Below are 20008 nucleotides of genomic sequence, written 5' to 3'. Positions count from 1 at the left end.
CCATTTTCAAAACTTCATTTTCTGTTTCCCATGGTATTTCATTTATACTTCTTTTATGATACAACATTATGAATTGAGTTATTATTATTTGCCTTTGTGCATATCCCATCCTCCCCTGTCCCTAAATGTAAGCTGCTTGAAGGCAAGGATCCTATTATTTATTTAGTATATCTTTTATTGATCAAATATTTGTAAGCACATACAATATGCAGGGTCCTGCACTGAATTATGGGTGAGTTGTACATGGGTAAAGCAAGAGTTCTACCCATATTCTAGCATGATGTTTACGACAGGTGTTCAAGCTTCTTTGGGGAGAAACAAGACGGCTTATCTGTCTGGCGTGATTTTAAAAGAAGGAGGAACTCAGTGTGTTTGATGAATCTGGAAAAGGACTTAGAGATGACTTGACTTTTGAGTTGGCCCTTTCTATATAAGATATTGCTAGGAAGTCAGAGGTGGAGAGAGGGTCTTGTAGAATTAATGAATTAATTGAGGTTCCTAAGCCAAGGAACCTCAAAGACCTGGAGGCCATTGTAGATCTAGTCAAGAACAGTGAATAATCTACTTTGGCCTGAGCCCAGACCACTGGAGTGGAGCAGTGGAAGGTAAACCTGAAAGAGATGTTTGGGACTAATGGTAGAGGACCAGGATGCTAGGCTAAGGAGACTGGGCTTTATTGGGGTAGATATCACTGAAAGGATAGTGGCATGAGCTGGTTCTGTTTAAGGCAACAGTAAGTACTGTGCTTAGTAAAGGAAGCTGGGCCTGGTGCAAGACAGGTGATCCAAGTTGGGGCCAGGGTGGGCAAAGTAGCAGGCATGGAAAAGAGGGGCAGATTTGTAGGTATAGAATTGATTCAGCTGTACTTAAGTATTGTGGATTATGGGACTCAGAATTATGAGGCCATAAGAACCCCTGATGACAACTCAAAGAGTTCAGCCTGGGTCAGAGGATGATAATTGTATTGGTGTGAAGAACATAGGGAGGAAGATGGGGTTTGGTGGTGAAGGTGATGTGTTCTTGTTGGTGATATGTTTAGATTTTAAGAAAGGACAGGAATGTACTAACCTTGATTCTCCATCCACACCTATGGCTGACGATACTTTGAGGGGTTCGGGGAGTAGTGCTGGTGATACATTGAGGCAGGTCGAGTGGCATCGGTTTCAAAAGCAGGAAGCAATCAATAATTGAGCACTTACTAGGTTTGTGTTCTGTGCCCACCACTCCGCTAGGCACTGAAAAGGGTGCATGATAAGACTGAGATTCCATAGAGACTTTTGAGATGTTCAAAATCTGGTAATAGAAACAAACCATAAGCAAAGCTAATCTATCATGAATTGGTAAGGTGTGTGAAGAAAATTGAACTGGATAAGGGACTTATTTTGTTATTTTTTATTCATTTGTTACTTGAATTTTTGTTTCAAAATTCATCATCGAGTTTGAGGTTCCATGGCAAAGTCCATCTCAGCAGAGAGTGTGTCCCTTGATTCGATAAAGGTCAGATTATCCCCTGCTTTGAGGCATGACGCTTGCTGATTGAAGAGCAGAGTCCTGGAATTTGTAAGCTCAGAAATCATCCCTTCTTGTCTTGCTTCCTTGCTAGGAAAATGCTTTGCAGCCAGCAGAATCAGCAGGGAATGGAAGCACGGTCACTCTCTGGAAACAGGAATTGAATAAATTCAAGTCCTGTCTTATCTGCATCATCTGACAAGCTCCCGTTTGCCTGGCTAATTGCATCTGTCTGCTCTCCTTCTTCCACATGCTGGGACTTTGCTGGGACCTGGTGGGTGTTAGTGCTAGCTGCCCCCTGCCTCTGGAATGTGCCCTGGACAAGAATCCTCTTCCCAACGGCGGCGGCCTCTGCAGGACCAAGGGGCGTTGTTTGCTGACCCGGGGGTGCTTGCGGGCATTGCTTATAATAACAAAGAGGTTCGCATTTGTGCTTGTGTTGGCTTAGTCAGGAAGCTGGTGAGGTGTCCTGAGCAAGATCAGGCAGCTTCAGGAGACTAGCAGAGCTGGAACCCCATTTACCACTGTCCTTTGTGACTTTTCCTCTCAACGTCCATCTTGTTATCGTCTCTTCTCTGAATACATTGTGGTTCCCTCAGGCCATAGGCTTGGGAGTCAGGCACAGTGCTCACTCGTGTCCTAGAGCAAACACTGTCTACAGAGTGTAGGCATTAAACTCCGGTGTTTGGATCCCAGCACGAACAAAGAAATTAGTCAGCTGTCCTGTATGAGTTCTCCATTGAAGGAAAATACAACTCTGTGAATCAAGTCCTGAGGCAACAGGGCATCCTTTTGTCCCTGATAACCTCTTGTTCTAGACTCCTTTCTGAATGTGCAAGGCACTCTGCCCCCAGTCCTTCCACTTCTTTTTAAGACGAGAAGGAACTGAAGTTGGCTGTGGCATCTGAGCTAGCCCTTGGTATTGAAGCAACAGAAATGAGGATAGCGTTTCTGAGAATGGCTTCCCAAACCTTGTAGGGCAACTTCCAGTTAGCACAGAGCGCTAGGGAAAAGCAGAGAAAGTTCCTATAATTAATATGGAGATGAGAGGGCTCGGGACAGGCAAGGGTCCCCTGTTTTGGAGTAAGCAGTCTTTAGGGTATCTGTGAGATGTTCCTACTTGTCACTTTTTGAGATTTAGAAATTACCCCCATTGGCAATAGAGAAATGAATCACAGTGAGATCTTTGAGAGGGACAGGAAACTGCACATCCCTGCAACCTTTCCAGATTTCTCCCTGGGAATCTCCGCATCCAGAAGAGACAGACAAAAGCAAGGGAATTGGCATTTCACCAAGCTCTCATTCAATTTTATAACTACTGGTAAACTCTGATTGCCTTGTACGGATTCTGACTATGAGAATAGATTCAGGCCAGTAGCATTTGGGGGTGGGGGGGGAGAAGAGGCATCAAAAATGTCTGAGTGAACCTCACTTCACTTGTAAGAAGTGAGTGATTGTCACCATTAAAATTTTACTGCTCAAGTTGTCCCAATCATCTACTTCCAGAACATGTGCCTCCTCACCCTGGGGCTCTCTGATTAGGCTGATTTCATGTCCTTGTATCAGTACCCTTGTTTGTCTGGTAGAAGCTGGTTTCTACAACCCATGGAAAAGTCTCATGTTTTAGAGACTTATAAATTTACTTATAAATTTTACTTATAAATTTAAAAGTAATCTTAACAGTGTGTTTTATCTTTTTTAAAAAATGCTCTCATAGTCAATATTAAAAGACCTAAGGAAGAACTCAAAGACGAATCCTCTGAAATTTTCTTAAATGACATGTTCCCAGCTAGCTGAACACAAAAGTTGTGAATGAACTTCAACTCAGCCAAATGCTAACAATCTGGCATGACAGCAGATCCTCCCAGCTGAGAAATTTATGCTGAACAAAGTGGTCTGAATTCTCTGTGGCTTTTAATTTTGCTTGCAGTTCACTTGTCAGTGTGAAATTCCCTTGTCAGTGTGCAAAAATGTTTGTGTTTAGTCGACTTTCTGTGAACACCACTTGATGACTCACTGGCTCACACTGGGCCACTTTTGTGTACTCAGGTGTACTGTCCCCCTTGGCCATCTGTTCTTCTGTACACCTTGAAGGTGAAAACCGGAGCTGAGTGGAGGTTTTTCTTTCTTGTCCAACTGTGAATTTATCTTGCTGGGGAGCTTTGTTTTTCTTAGAACTCATTTCGTATCCAAAAGATTAGTTAACCTTATTTATATGCCCTAGAAATGAAAAGCATATGGGTGGCAAGAGGTTAGGGGAAGACATGCCTGTCCAGTTAAATTTGTCAAGATATTTTATTTTCAGTGGTAGAAGCCAGTGCTCCACAGTGTTGCATCTCTCTGACTTTTTGACATCAATTGTTTCTGTGATAGAAGCTCATTATCATTGGGTCAGGGGTCAAGAATGACACATTCTAAGCTTTCCCCCCTATGATGGTAAGAGTTACCGTGTACACTAGCCACATGGGGGTATTCAAATCTCCCTTCAGCTATAAATATGTGGAACATTAATTAAGACTGGGGTTGAGAAGGCAGTTACCAAACCTTTAGGGAAGAAAAACTAACACATTATGTTTTCTTGATGCTGCTACTGGTTCTGAAACTAGGACTTGTATAATTAATCAGTTCCTGTGGAGTAGCTCTTCTGACTCTTATACACTGTTCCTAGAATAAAGTTAACGTTTAAAAAATCAAGACTTTTCAGATTGTTAATGTGCAATAATTACTTGTTGAATTGATTATATAAAAATGGATTCCCATGCAGGAGGGTAGATAAGACTTCTACAAAACCAAAAGGTAAGAATTACCCTTTATATTTCTTAGGTGTCTATTATCTGAGATTATAAACCTGACTGAGGGCAGTTTTTCTGTGACTGTTCCCTTAATCAGCATTAGAGACTACAGCCACAGACAGCTGTAGCTCAATTTCTATGCAACTTTGTGGTGGGAGAAATAATATTTATGGGAAATATATCAAAGGATGTAGAATCTATTAATTCTTCCAGAAATCCTATATGTGGATCTAGCCATATTTCAGCTTGCTATGTCCTTGGACACTTTTGTTTTGGCCTGTGCTAAACCACTTCAGTGCATTGTGCTTTGGCTTTGTAACTCACATTAAGAGATGTGTAAGAAGCACAGTGAACTTCTCCCTACTGTGTCTATACTTAGAGACCCTGTAAGTTAATTATGCCTCTCTCCACAATGTGAATGATAAAGCATATTTTAAGAATTTACCCAAGGAAGGGGGAAGGTTAACACATCTTAGGAGAAATTTTTCAATGACAAGAAAAAGCCAACACTCTTGAGAAGTGTGTATACTGTATCTTATCTTAGATTCAATGTAATTGTCTTATGTCCATTTTCTTCTTTGCTTTGGCCACTAGGATGCTCAGCGCCTATTTTAGTTTCCTTGACTGCTCAAGTAAATACCATTCAGTGGGTCAGCTTCAGCAATGGGAATTTATTAGCTCACAGTTTTGAGGCTGGGAAAATATCCAAATCAAGATGTCATCAAGGTGATGTGTTTTCTCTTCCAAGACTGTGGCTTTCTGGGGCTGGTTACTGGCAGTCCTTGGTCCTGGATTCGTCACATGGCAATGCACATGGTGGCCTCTCTTGGCCTCTTCCTTCTTTTCCAGATTACACTATGTTTAGTTTCTTGCTGCTCCCTCTGTGGCTTTCTGTCTGAATTTCGTTCTGCTTATAAAGGACTCCAGTAACAGGATTAAGACCCATCCTTTTATTTCCGCTTCTGTTGTTGTCAGTGGCACGGGAATCTGTGTCTCTTTTTGTTGCATCATCTTGTTGTGTCAGTTCTCCGTGTGTGCGGCACCATTCCTGGGCAGGCTGCACTTTCTTTCGTGCTGGGCGGCTCTCCTTACGGGGTGCACTCCTTGCGCATGGGGCTCCCCTGTGTGGGGAACACCCCTGCGTGGCCGGGCACTGCTTGCATGCATCAGCACTGTGCATAGCCCAGCTCCACACAGAAGACCCATCCTGATTCAGTTGGGCCATGCCTTAACTGAGGTAACCTCAGCAAGAGGTTCTACTTATAGTGCCTTCACACCCAGAGGAGTGGATTAAGTTTAAAAACACATTTTGCTGGGGTCCATACAGCTCTGAACCATCACAGATCCTAATTTCTGAACTACATCAAGTAATAATTTAGCATTTTATAGCACATATTTCTGTGGACTAACTTTCCTCTAGCCTCATGCTCACTTAGTCTCTTTTTCTATGTTGTCTTCCTTACATAGGATATCTATTTTATGTCAGCTTATCCTTTTTTTAAAAAATTAGATGGGGATATAAATACATACTAAAATTTCCTTAAAGTTAGGCCTAACTCTTATTTGTCATTCATATTTGCTTATTTGAGTTCATGCAGGGAAAGATTCCAATCCCTACCCACCACCTCACTTCAAGTCTCCTGTTGTCATTGTTTCATCAGTGGTAGGGCTGTCTTCCGAACTAGGGTTGGTTAAAAGGCATAGCGTCTTCGTTGTAGATGTGTTGAATGTGTAAATGTGTGAATGTTATGATCTGCCAATATACCCTGATGTGTGTCAGTGTTACAGAAAGTTCTGCCAACTCCTTAGTAAACAGCCATTTGTGGGCAGGGGGCGGGGGGAGCACATGTGATGAGGTAGATGCTTTCACCAGTTATTACCATTCCCAATTAGATGGGGCCCAGTTGTGTGTTAATGTTGGCTTCCTTTCTCTGTAACACCTGACTTGATTCTAGGTCGTGCATTTGATATTGCTCAATTGATTATCTGGCTACTGTTCTATTCTGAAAGGACCTCAAACATCCAGAGACCTGCCTTTTGTTATATGACATTCCACTTGTTCAGGAATAGAACTTCTTGAGTTTTCCCTTGCCATCAGTGGGCTCTTACTCTATCTTTTTTATCTTTGGCAGGCTGGTTACTTTGGGCACAGACCTCTTCACTATTGGACAGAAGAGCCCGACAGCTGTTCTCTCTTAAGGTAGGGATTGAAACTTTTATGAACAACCCTTAGCTTTTCGTTTGGAGCTCTGGCTTATGTTGTCAGAGATTCACGAGGACTGCTGAAGTTCTTGGGGCTCTGTCTCTATTCCTTTCCTCAGCAGTTTTGGTTGGGAGATTTTCCATCCCATCCTAACTCACTGCTCACTGCTGCCTTGAGATTTTGAGGCCTGCATTTCTCATTAACCCAAGGAAGGAGTCTCCATGCCCAGGGAATGTTTAGTGGATCAAAGATTTCTCTCCTTACCATGTAATATACAAACTTGGTCAATTGAAAGAGAACTTTCCCAAGGAAACCTTCTCTGCGATAGGAGTGGAGGGTTTGTAGGGAGTTGGGGAATGGGGTTGGGGAGTGATACTCAAAAGTATATTGAGGGAAGTGGATGTGGCTCAAGTGATAGGGCTTCCACCTGCCATATGGGAGGACCCGGGTTTGATCCCTGGGGCCTCCTGGTAAAAAAGAAGAAGAGAAAGCATGCCTGCACAGCGAGCCAGTACCCATGCAAGTGACTCACGCAGCAAGATGATAATGCAACGAGAGAGACGAAGGGGAGAGTCAAGGTGAAGTGCAGCAGTGACCAGGAACTGAGGTGGAACAATTGACAGGGAACCTCTCTCCACATCAGGGGTCCAGGATTAAATCCCCCTGAATTCTAGTGGAGAAAAAATGAGAAGAGAAGACAAAAAGAGAAATAGATACAGAAGATCACACAGCAAATAGACAACAGGGTTGGAGGGGGGCGCGGGGGAATAAATAAATACATATATATCTTTAAAAAGTATGTTGAGTACGTAGAGTGGGTGTAGCTCAGTGGTTGAATGCCCGCTTTGCATATACAAGGTCCTAGGTTCAATCTCTGGTACCTACTAAAAATATAGATAGATAGATAGATAGATAGATAGATAGATAGATAGATAGATAGATATCAAGTGAAATACTTTGCTAACTAAGCATAGATACCTGTGTACATTTGAAGTTGTGTTTTTTATTGAAGACAGGTTTTTACTTCATTCCTTCTGCCCTTTTGGTTTTAGATGTGTTGCTCTGTATGCAGGCCTGGCCAAGTTAGATTGGTAGGCCTGTCTCCACTTTCCCAGGAGAAAGAACCAAATCAGAGGTCTGGTTTTGTGAGGTCAGTCTGCGAACATCAAGGAATGCCTTTATGAGGCTTAGGGGATCATGGCTGCTGAGCAGTTGTCTCCCTGTCTTGCACCCAGACCTACCACCTTGCATCTGATGGGTGAGGGAGGAAGTAGGCAAAGGAAATTGCCTGAGATTGTGAGCTGGTCTGGTGGCTGGGGCCATGTTTACATTCCTGCTTCTAGTCTAAGGAGCAGAATGAATTATTAGCACCCATGCTTGTTAATGATAATTACATGTTTCAAGTATAAAGCAGAATTATGTAGAGTTTCTCCTAACATGCTTTATTCCTTGCCTTTTTAAAAGGATGACATTGTGCTACTCTAATTAAGCCCAAGAAAATGAGAAGGAATCTATTTATCATCATCACTGTCTCCCCCAGGGCATATTGGGTGGTGTGCAAGCTATTACTTCAACTTAGAGTCTGCTCTTAATTAACCCAAAGGATAGGAAGATTAGAGAAGTGATGGTCCAGCAATGGGGCATTTGAGAACACTGGGTTATCTTCCAAAGCCAGGAAACTTAATTCCTTTTTAGTTACAGTGTTAAACACAGTGGTAGGAATACAATGATAACAACCACCACACAATAGCAATAAAAAATAATATTAACTGTCTCTATCACCACTCCTGCAGCAGCTAACATTTATTGGCTCCTACTTTCTGCCAAGCAGTAGACTAAGCATTTATCATTCTTAATCTTTACGCCATTCCTATGAAGGGGATTCTATTATTATCCTTGTTTTACATGTAAGGAAACTGAGGTTTAAGGAGATCAGGTAAGGTACCCAAGGTTTAAGAGCCAAAGAGTGGCAGAACTGGGATGTTAAGTTTTGAATTTTAAAATATATCATAATAAGCCTTTCTTGTGCTTTCACTTTCAGAAGTCTATCTTAGGGCTGCCTAACACTCCATTAAGCTTAAAAGGATCAGAGTGTTTTTAAGTCTATTCCACAAGAAGTTGTATCTTTGAGTGCTCCCATGGAACAAGAGCAGAGCTTCTGCCCCCCATACTTGATGTCTCATTTCTGTCTGCTGGGCAGTTGGGTTAGAATTGCAGCATGTCTATGTCCCTTCACATTGTGAGTCCCTTATGAATTGAGGGGGTGACTCTGGGGGGTACAGCAGGAGTACTGCTGGCCCAGAGCCCAGAAGACCCAGGAAGGAGTCAGGCTGTGCTTTTAAAACCAGCTGCAGTCCTTGGGTAAATGATTTTATTTTAGCATCTTCATCTATAGGCCAGCTTACATTTAGTCAGCTCTGTAATTGTATGAAATCAGGAATTTCCTGAACTCTCTTGATTCATAACCTGTTCAGTTTCAAATGGCACTACACTTTGCGTTGGATTCGTTGGGGTTATCCCGAGTTGCTTCAAGCAGAGGAGTTAGGTTTTCAAGATGACCAGACATGGAAGCTCTTGGGAAAGAAAAGCATCTTAGTTATTTCCAAATAATCCTTGCCACCCCTACTTCTGCATTCCACACCAAACTGCCCCCCATGCCAAAACCCCCACTGAATAGAGAGTATGTGATCCAACAAATATGAGATGGACAAACAAATCTATGTGCAGACAAATGCTAGTGCTCATCCTCCAAGGGGTGGTGGTTTCATTCATGACAAACAGGGACTTAGCTTCCAAAGTTTCTCGTATTACAGCCAGTTTCCTTAGAACGTTGCATATCACTTCTGCAGCGTGTTACAGATGAGAGCACTGCTCTATGGAAGTCAGGTATTTTCCCCTGTATCAAAGAGTGGGGTAGCTTTTCATAAAGGTCACAGCAAAATCAAAGCATAGAATCAAATCATTCTTTTGCTTTGACCAGCAAAAGAAATGAAGGTGCTGGGAGCTCCCTGCATCCTGAACCATATGTCTGGAGCACGGGGACCAATTACATGGTTGGTTCTGACGGGCTCCCCTCTTTTCTCAGCTGGTGATGCCAACCTTGAGTTGGTTTCCTCCTGCCATGAAGGTGTCCACCCCCATCCTTGTGATATCAAGATGCTTGAAATAAAACTGCTTGATATTTCTGGCCCTCTATCCTATCACAGACTAAAAGGAACAAAATCCTGTGTTCCTGCCACATCCCTCTGCAAAGACCTAACATGGTACAACAAACTTGCCCTCATCTCCCCCAGATTTGATCATTAACTGGCCTTAGCTTTTCCCAAGTGAATGTGCTGACTTGCCCTCACTGGCCCAGTGGGTGGAATGAGAGCTTGGAAGCACCGTGTAGTGATTGGTAAACCTGTTGGCCAACAGACAAGTAGCCTGTGTGTGTGTGTGTGTGTGAGTGTGTGTGTGTGTTTGAAATGCTATTGAAAATAAAGCCCAATTTGTGTAGGACTCTGCATCAGTTATCTATTGCATAACAAACCATGCCAAAATTTAATAGCTTAAAACAACAACCGTTTTATTTGCTATGGGGCAGCAATTTGGACTGGACTTAGCTTAGTGGTTCCTCTGTAAGTCTCACCTAGAGTCACTCATGCTACTGCAACTAGCTGGTACCTCAGAGCTAGTTGGTCTGGGGGCTTCAGCCAAAATGACTTGCCTCTGTCTCATGGTCTCATCCTCCAACAGGCTAGCTCAGGCTCCTTTACATGACAGAACTGTCATGTAAAATGACAAACATGGAGGCTGCAAGGCTTCTTGAAGCTTAATCTCAGAAACCACACAGCCTCATTTCCACTGCACACTATTGGTCAAAGAAAGTTACAGGGCAGCCCAGATTCAAAGGTTGCGGAAAGAGACATCATCTCTTACTGGAAGGAGTGACAAAGAATTCATGGCCGCTAAAAGTCTGTCACAGGCTCTTAATTTTGACATGAAAGCAGTCTAAAATTCCTTTATTTTGCCCTTAATCCTGTAGGAGGGATGGTGGTATCAGCCATCTGAGAGAGAAGAAGCCTGGAAAATAGAGGTCTTCAATGACATACCTAAGAATATAATAAAGATAATAGCAAACACTTGTATTATTCTTACTGTATGCCAAGCACTGTTCTAACCCTTTACATATAATAACTTATTTGATCATTACAAAATCTTATGAATAGGTACTATATTATCACCATTTATAGGTGAGAAAACTGAGGCACAGAGAGATTATATAACTTTCCCAAAGTCATATACTTAGTAAGTGGGAGAACTGGGATTCCATCCAAGCCAGTCTGGCACCAGAGTTTGTGCTTTAACCCTGACTGTCTTTCAAGTTCATCGAAATTCAGTCTTCCTGACTCTAAGTAAGAGTTCTTTCTTACAACATGTAGCTTTCCTAGTAACAGGAGATTGGCTGTTTGGAGAGAAGCGCTAGGTTTTTCTGGGTATACCTATGTGACCAAAATGGGTCCAGACACATTATAGGAGACCCTAATTGGAAATAATAAAGAAGCTTGTGATCCCATGGGAGAGAACATGATCTTCCTGGGCCAATAGTGTTGGGGAGTGGGGGTATCACTCTGCTCTTACCTGGGGTAAGGTTTGAAGGATGAGATGTCCTCTGTAGCCTTATAGCTTCTTGCTCTCCGTCTCAGGTAGGCAGAAAGAAAAAAAAGTCCGCCCCAATGAAAAGAATGTTGTATTTATTCAACTTTTTGTTTAAAGATTGCCCCAGGGAAAGGGTGGGTTGATAGTTTTTTTAATATAGTATTTCTGGGCCTAAATCCCCCAGGTGGAACATCTAAGGAAAATGATGAATTTTACTGCAGGGTCCTCCTGCAGCCCTGAGTGAAGTGCCCGTGGTTTGCACATCTTAGCTGAGGGTCCGCAGCCCCTTCCTCAGTCTTTGGGCCTTGGAACATGTTCAGGAGCCAGGATTAAATTTGAGTGTCACAATGGTCGTGTCTCATTTTGTGTTTAGCCCTAGAATTGGGGAGAGACCACCAGTCTCAGACTTAAGGGAAGTTACCTCTAGAGGTCTAGTGCCTTCTCTCCATTGTTTTTTTTTCAAATTTTATTTAAAGACTTATTATTTCTCTCCCCTTCCCACCTGCCCCGCCCCTGCAGTTGTCTGCTCTCTGTGTGTTCTTCTGTGACCACTTCTGTGTTTCTTTTTGCTGTGTCATCTTGCATCAGCTCTCCGTGTGTGCGGCGCCATTCCTGTGCAGGCTGCACTTTATTCGCGCTGGGCGGCTCTCCTTACAGGGCACGCTTCTTGTCCGTGGGGCTCCCCTACACGGGGGACACTTCCTTTGTTGCACGGCACTTCTTGCGCACATCAGCACTGCGCATGGCCAGCCTATCACATGGGTCAGGAGGCCTTGGATTTGAACCCTGGACTTCCCATGTGGTAGGCGGACGCTCTGTCTGTTAAGCCAAATCTGCTTCCCTCGCCATTGTTTCTTGACTCCAGAACTAACCTGCTTCTTCAGGTGTCTGTGACCTGCATTGACAGGGAGGCCCTAAAATTCTGCATGAGAACCTGTGTATTAACCTTTATCGCTACACCAGCTAGAATTTGAGCTGGAAAATGAGCAGCCCTGATACGGGAGTCCCCACAGAGAGGGCAGGACATGGGGCAGGGACTGGGGAGATCAGAGCCGTGGCCTGCCATCATCTCCTGCCTTCCCACACCAGGAATTTCCCTGAAGGCCAGATTTCTTGGTTGTAAAGCAGGAAATCCAGGTTTGTTTGTTTTTCCCATGCCAGTTGGAAACCCAGTTAACTTTAGCATCTTTTCCTTCAGCTACACTTGAAGAATATATCATCTTGGCCTTTTTTCCTGTTGAATGCTTGCTTTGCTTTTTTCTTATTTAAATCAGCTGGGACAGTTTATCCCCAAGCATAGAAATGAAAAGCTGACAGACAGGCCCCTGCAGCAGAGATTGTGTCGATTTCATCTCCAAGCTCAGCCTGACTTTATGGCAGAATGGCTAGGAACAGAACGCATTTGCACGCGGGAAGCTTGTTTTGTTTCAGAAGCCTTTGGGCTGTTCTTTCCCTGCCATAAACTTAATTGCTTCCTGGGATGTATCTGGCAAGTAGATGCCCTACCCTTTAGCTCCCACCTGTTAGGTCAACCAGGACACCAAAGCCTGCAGCTTTGTTTTAAAGTAGGTTTGGCTGATTAAAATTAGCTTGCCTTTGGCTTTTGCTAACATTGCCTATTTTGGGGGACTCAGAAGGCTATGGGAGAGGAGTGGGCAGTTAGAGGCAGCTGGGCCTTCTGGGCAGTGCAGGCATGATAAGTGGGCTTAGAAGATTGTGGTGTGGACGCAACACCCTTGCGCCTCCTAAAGGGAGGCTTTTATGCTCTCTCCCCATAGAGGACATTTTAGACATGGTGTTTCCTTAAATTCACCGCAGTTTTGACTCACCCGAGGATGGCTGGGTTTAATTGTTTCCCTTTCTTGTTGGTTTTATTACCAATGTTTTAGGGAGACAATGCTTAAAAGTTTGTTTAAACCCCTCCTTTTTTTCAGCAGTGTAGACTAGTGCTTAACAATAAACACAGAAAGGGAGCTTAAAAAAACAAAAAAGAGCTTTGCTTTAGGCTGGCTCTTGGCAAGGAAGGCTGAACCGGGGAATGCATTTTGAATGGATAGAATTCATATTTACACATCTGCACATTCATTTGTCAGATTCTGACCCACAGTTACAACCACTTGAGCAACGTTCTTATAATCCTCAGTGGCTCTTTTCTTAAAAGGTTATTATCAACACTGCAGCGAAAACACAGCATTTCAAATGTAACTGCTCTTGAAATTTCATCTTCAGGAAGGTTTTCTGGAATAGAAATGAAAACTCCCTCTCGTGTCTAAACATGACAAGCCCACGCCTGAGGCTCCTGGTCTCACCAGCTCATTTCCGTGTTTGCCCTCGGTGAACACAGAGTCCTGTCTGCTTACTAGCTCCTGTTCCCTAGATGCGGGTCCTTGCCAGAACAAAGGTTATTAGCTCGTGGATGGCAGATGTACGGAACCATCCAGTTTGTTCCCTGCAGATGGACGATAAAGAAATGATGTGTGTGGACAATAATGTAACCTACAGCATCCACTATGATCACAGGCCTAACTTTTTTGTGTTTAATCTTGGGGTATGCTTTGATCAACTGTGTGTCAAACCTTTTATTTAAGTGTATTATGGAACCTTGGCAAACAGGTTGTTGGCAAAATCTCACATGGCGTAAGCCTATTTAGGTATTACCCAAAGGAAATCTAATATAAGGCAATAATGTAGATTGTTACTTGCCATTTATAATATTAAATCAGTTTACTTTTTTATGTATTTTTAGTAGCAATTTGTGATAAAACAGTATATTAACATACCTCTCCCTGAAGGGTAAGTTAGAGTAATGCAATATGGAAAGTGGTGGAGGGATTCAGATTAATTATGAAATGGGAATCCATAATATATTCATTGATTTGCTCCTGAGATTGGTTATGGCTTCGAAAAGAACAAGGTTCTCAATTTTCAAGTCTTTGAAATGAACCACCATGTTAGAGGCTTTTACTTTCACTTGTCGACATGTTTGTTTACTCTGTAAGAATAAGACGTTGCATTAGTTTCATACAAAGAAATTTTAAAATAACTGAGGTGGTGGCCACGAGCAGAGAACTGTGTAGCATGCCTCCAAAAGTTCTCTCCACCAGGTTACAAATGTCCTCTTCCCACTTCTTACTTATCTCTTGTTTGTCTATCCTTATTATCACCGGAGGCAGAATGTACAGTGCTGTGGGTAGTTTTCCTAAATTGTGAGCTGAAATGCAGGCTTTAAACATAGGGTTTTAGGATGTTAGGGAGGAAAGTGACAGTGATTTATTTGTTCTGTTCTCTGCCAGTCTGAGAAACCTGCCCCGTCAGGTAATGAACAACTGCTCTTATCCTAACTAGTGACTTCAAGAGAAGGATCACTCAGCCCATCAGTACTGAGCCCCCCTGAGTTATCCAGCCCTGCTTTTGTTGGTTGCAGCTGAATAAAAATCTCAGGCGGTGAAAGGGTTGGGCCAGGGTTTTTGTTAAATTAATATGAATTACATAATGGTACCTCTGACATGGAGCCATAGCTCATTCTGGAAGGATGTTGAATAGGTGCAGGCCTTTAACCGTGTGTCTAATCGTGAAATTATATTGGCTAGTATGCGTCAGAAGTGGCCCTTAAGGGTCCATGTGGAGTGGCTCTATGAGCTAACAAGCCCTTCCAGCCTGCCTGCTGTTCCCCTAAAGGGCAGAGCTAGAACTGTTACAGGGGGTGGTGATTTGTGGGCACCTCCAGCCTGAACCTTCTTATCACTGAGCGTTGAGCGTGGGTCTGGCTGTTCTTCTCACTCTGCTGAGGGAGTTGACCCTTAAGAAGACCCGTGCCACCACGGAAGCACTACTGAGAGGCAGCTGGAGTTTCCATTTCACAAGTCCCACCTGTCGTCTGTCATGTCACTCTTCTCTGTACTATTCTTAGGGCCTGTTATATATGATTCACATGATAAATATGAAACTGACCCGTCCTGCATCACATTTGGATGAATGCAGGGCATAAAGATCAGTATTGGTTGTCTTTAATTCCAGACCATGTCAGAGTTCGTTAATGTTTATATTCATTACAGATCTAGAGAACCTTAGTTTTGAGTGTATTTTGAGACTTAGTTGACACCTTGTGTTTACTGGTGAGCTTTACTTGTGGGAAATAAAAAGAAAGCATTCACGGTGGAATCCTGGAAGTAAGTTTGTGGGTTAGTAGAAAATCCTACCTCTTCTGCAAATTCTTAACTAATCCTTCCTGGGTTTAAATAAAATCAACAGACACTACTGTAACAGCGACTCTGTCACCTTTCTCTATCTTCAGGCACTTGAGATACATCATTAAACAACGAGAGAATTAATCCCAGGCCCATTAAACTGTAGACCGAACTCCTCGGGGCAGGGACTTTGTCTTCTTCATCTTGAATTCCTAGGATGTAGGAAAATAACTGTTTTAGAAGCAGGTTTATGTGAAAAATCAAGCAAATTGTGATCCAGAAGTTTGCCCACGTGTCCTGTAGGGTTATGGGTAGATGGAAACCTGGTTATAGGTGGAAGCAGCTGCCTGCCCCCTGGGTTCTTTGGAAAGGACCTTTCTGGAGAGGCTGCAGTGCGTGCCCAGGGTGGACTGACTTACCCTTGCCCGTGATTCCTGCGTTGAAATAGGAAGGCTCAGCCCAGACAAATGCTAAGGAAACAAAACCCCTCTTTTATTACTCTCTACAACATTTTTTTTTTTAAAGATTTATTTATTTATTTAATTTCCCCCCCTCCCCTGGTTGTCTGTTCTTGGTGTCTATTTGCTGCGTCTTGTTTCTTTGTCCGCTTCTGTTGTCGTCAGCAGCACGGGAAGTGTGGGCGGCACCATTCCTGGGCAGGCTGCACTTTCTTTTCACGCTGGGCGGCTCTCCTTATGGGGCGCACTCCTTGTGCGTGGGGCTCCCCCACGCGGGGGACACCCCTGCGTGGCAGGGCACTCCTTGCGCGCATCAGCACTGCGCATGGCCAGCTCCACACGGGTCAAGGAGGCCCGGGGTTTGAACCGCGGACCTCCCATATGGTAGACGGACGCCCTAACCACTGGGCCAAAGTCTGTTTCCCCTCTACAACATTTATAACCAAGTCTTATTTGATGCCCTTATCCTTGAGGCATTCTGACAGTCATTTTAATGATTTATTTTCTTTTTCACAACTAAAAAAAAAAACAAATAAAATATTTTATCACCTTTTGGGTAGACTTGATGTCTTTTCATATCATCACTTTCTGGGTCTATAAAATTTCCCTTACCTTTCAGTTTTTCTTATTCCTTGACTAAGGGCTTTTTCTTAGTCTGTCTTTTTTGTTTGTTTTTGTCCTATATCCCCAGCCTGTTCTTACTGGTGTGTGTGTGTGTGTGTGTAGAAGGGACTCAAAAAAGGCCAAAAAAGGCCATGTTTTCAATAACAAAATGGCAGGGAAAGCTTTTGATTAAGAAAAATATCTCTTTCAGTGCTATTCTCAGCCATTTAGAAATATGAGAAAATTGGACTCATTGGTACTAAAGGGGGAAGAAGTATAGTGGTTGTTCTGGTATAAGAAGAAAATGCTCTATTACTGTAATTTCCTCTGTGGTTTCTTTCCTAGGATCTACCATAAAAATAAATGAGCTGTGTGGGAACCTACGGGATTGTGATTACCACTTTCAGTTTTGCATTGTATGTCTTCAACCGAAGCTCCCTGCTTTATTGCTCTCTAGCTCATTTTTCTCCCCTTTGCCTTCTTTGCTCATCTCTACCTTATTTTCCATATGCCTCCTTACATTAAGGTGTCAACAGCAAGACATACCTTTAGAAAAGTCATCATTGAGCCACAAAAGCTATTCTACCATGCTTGGACAGGCAGTTTCAAGTCTGAGTTGATGCAGCATGCAATTGCATCAAAATAAGTGACCTGACTTATGATTCTAGATGTCTCTCTCCTGCCTCTCAAGTCCCTCCACCACCAGCTCCAATGAGGACCAGAAAACTGAAAGGGGCTCCAGGGGTCCTCTTAGTCAAGAATCCTGATCTCCAAATGCAGAAATCCATCGACAACATCCCCATTGGTGAGTGCTCCTCTACTCAGGTGCTCCCATTACCAAGTAGCTCATTGCTTTTAGGCAGCCCATTCCCTTGTTGAACATTTGGAAACTTGACCCCACATTGGTTTCCCTGCAGCATTTGTAAACTAAGGTCTAGTTTAACTTTCTAAACTCTAAACTAACTTTCTTCTCTCCAATTATTTGTAAAGTTATCAGTTGAAGATTAACATTCAGTTTTCTTTGCCATCTTCCCAAAATGTTCTCTTCCCTGAGCTAAACATATATAACTCCCTCAGATATTCCAATGAGGGCAGAATTTCTAGATCTCTTACCATCCCGGATATCTGGTTCTGTATTTGTTCTAATCAGAGTCCACACTGAACTGGATGTAATATTCCAAAGGTGAGCAGACCCATGAAGAATTTTGCTTGACCCAGATGTTGGGGGCTCAGTTGTGCATTAACTTCTTCAGCAGCACTAATAGTGGAGTTCTTAATTACTTATCAAACTCATGTAAACTAATTGTTATCAAGTAGGATCATGGCAACTCTATGCCTAGGCCATTGATTATTTAAGTTAAAATGCAAAACTTTATATTTAACTTCATGTGAGTTTCAGCTTGGTGCTTTAATCCATCAGGTATTTTTTAAGATCTTGATTCTATTAGTGAAGCTTATTATGCCATCAGTAGGTTTGATAAGACATCAGCTTACCTTCATTTAATAGTTGATAAAAGTAGTATGTGAGATAAATAAACACAGAGCTATGCAGCATCCTACTAGAATATTTAGGGTTGAGATTTATGTAATGAAAAACATTCCTTAACAGTTCATAATTTGCCATCATTCCCACAAGGATAAAAAATTTTATGTATTGCCTTGCCAGAATCCAGGTGGTGTATGGGATTCCTCTGATTAAATATAATCTGATAACCATGTCACAAAGGAAATGATATTTGTTTTCTCTTAGTTTGCTCATCTTAGATCTTACTGATCATTTTTTCCCCTACTTGCCCACATACCAACTGCTTAATAATCTGCACCTTCATTTATTCATTCAAAGAATAAATTCAGTGTCTAGTACAGTACTTAATACTTTTCCTGTCTTCAGAATGTTTGTAATTTAACTGTGAAGGAAGTGATATATAATTATAATGCTCTGCTGATAATATACAAACATATGTGTATTTGTGTTTGCATTACTTTTGTAATAAAAATGAAGTTTTAAAAACCCAGTATAAGAATGATCACCTAGTAAAGGAATATCTAAGAGAGAAGAAAACTGCCTGGTGACATCAAGGACAAGGGAAGTAAAATATGAGCTGGGTCTTAATAAAATGAGGACAAGACCATTAGTTTTAGGAAGGATGGAAGCCTCCATTGATAAGCCAACTAGAGTCTGGCCACCTCCTGCCCAGACCTTCGGCTTGCTCTTGGTCATGTTAGCAACTGACCTTCTTTTCCTTGCTTCAACCATCTGACTAACAGACCTCCAAACTATGCCTGAATTTGGCTTTAGTAAGGTATTAGGATTGGACAGGTGGCCACCTATCTCCTAGCATGACAGCTGCTCCATAGATTCCAAAGAAAGCAGCTCTGTTATGACTCTCTACACTTTAAGATTAGAGGGAAGCGGACTTGGCCCAGTGGATAGGGCATCCGTCTACTACATGGGAGGTCCACAGTTCAAACCCCGGGCCTCCTTGACCCATGTGCTGATATGCGCAAGGATGGCTGTGCCTGGCAGGGGTGTCCCCCGCATGGGGGAGCCCCACACACAAGGAGTGCACCCCGTAAGGAGAGCCGCCTAGCGCGAAAGAAAGTTCAGCCTGCCCAGGAATGGTGCCACACACACGGAGAGCTGACACAGCAAGATGATGCAACGAAAAGAAACACAGATTCCCATGCCGCTGACAACAACAGAAGCGAACAAAAAACAAGAACATGCAGCAAATGGACACAGAGAACAGACAGCTGGGAGGGGGGGAGAATTAAATAAAAATGAATCTTTAAAAAAAAAAAAGATTAGGGTAGCACCTATGCTTAATAACAACTCCACTAAAATGGGACCTACTTCTTACACAAACCCACCAGTCCTGGGCCCTGAAACGTCCAACAATCTTTACTTTGAAATGTTTCAACTGCTGTCATCCTCAGTTGAATTGTTTGTGTAGATTTTAAGTGACTCAGTTCAGCCGTGTTTGCATTTGTTAGAGCGTGAAAAATGGTGTTTCAGCATGTGGCGAGATGAGAAACCAAATGCACAGCTTGTTTTTTTAAGATTGCAGGTGGAATTGGCAGCATTGGAAGTTAGAGAAAGAGCCCCTGAGCATCTGAGCTGAGTAAATTTGAGAATAAACCTGGAACCCCACAATGTCTTCTTTTTTTTCTGATTCATATCTGACTGCTCCCCGTTTGTTTGGGAAAAGGTCCATTGTTGGACCTCTCTTTCCATTAAACGTGTAGCCAGTTGGCTAGGATGGTAACTCGCAAGCTGGCTGGGATTCTGTCTTTAGTGTTCTGGCAGTAAAGAGAGACGCTTGTTATATTTGGATGCCTTAACTGTTCTTCCATCTGGCCATTTCCTCCTGTCTCTTATTCCCCTTTACTTGTTTCTTTGGGAGCCGGTAGTGTTGCATTTTGAAAAGAAAATAGATGTAAATTACTAGGGGCAATGAAACAACTCGTGCATCCTTTTTGGTTTAGAGGGTGGATGTTTTAGTAGTCAACTGTAGGTTGCTTTGCCTGTGATCTGCAAGGGATTGGAATAGATGGCTAATGCTCTGTGAACAAATCCCATGCCTGTGGGCACTTCATTATCCATTCCCTGCAATG

The 20008-nt window shown here is 42.7% G+C and overlaps 1 protein-coding gene across 4 annotated transcripts in view; it reads left to right on the top strand.

Annotated features, from left to right (window-relative positions):
- Positions 1-20008, top strand: part of LYPD6B (LY6/PLAUR domain containing 6B) — a 186210-nt gene that overhangs the window by 120451 nt on the left and 45751 nt on the right. For 3 of the 4 annotated variants that reach the window (XM_004462231.5, XM_058300942.2, XM_058300940.2), the window contains one exon: positions 6434-6501. The gene's annotated coding sequence lies outside the window, so the exon portion shown is untranslated. Of the gene's footprint in view, positions 1-6433; positions 6502-17061; positions 17199-20008 lie in introns of all 4 variants that reach the window. The other variant, XM_058300941.2, reaches the window with a different exon arrangement.

This window comes from Dasypus novemcinctus, chromosome 7, assembly GCF_030445035.2.
Source record: "Dasypus novemcinctus isolate mDasNov1 chromosome 7, mDasNov1.1.hap2, whole genome shotgun sequence".
NCBI classification, from domain to species: domain Eukaryota; kingdom Metazoa; phylum Chordata; class Mammalia; order Cingulata; family Dasypodidae; genus Dasypus; species Dasypus novemcinctus.
The sequence above is the reverse complement of the archived record's forward strand: the minus strand, read 5'-3'. Positions and strand labels throughout refer to the sequence as shown.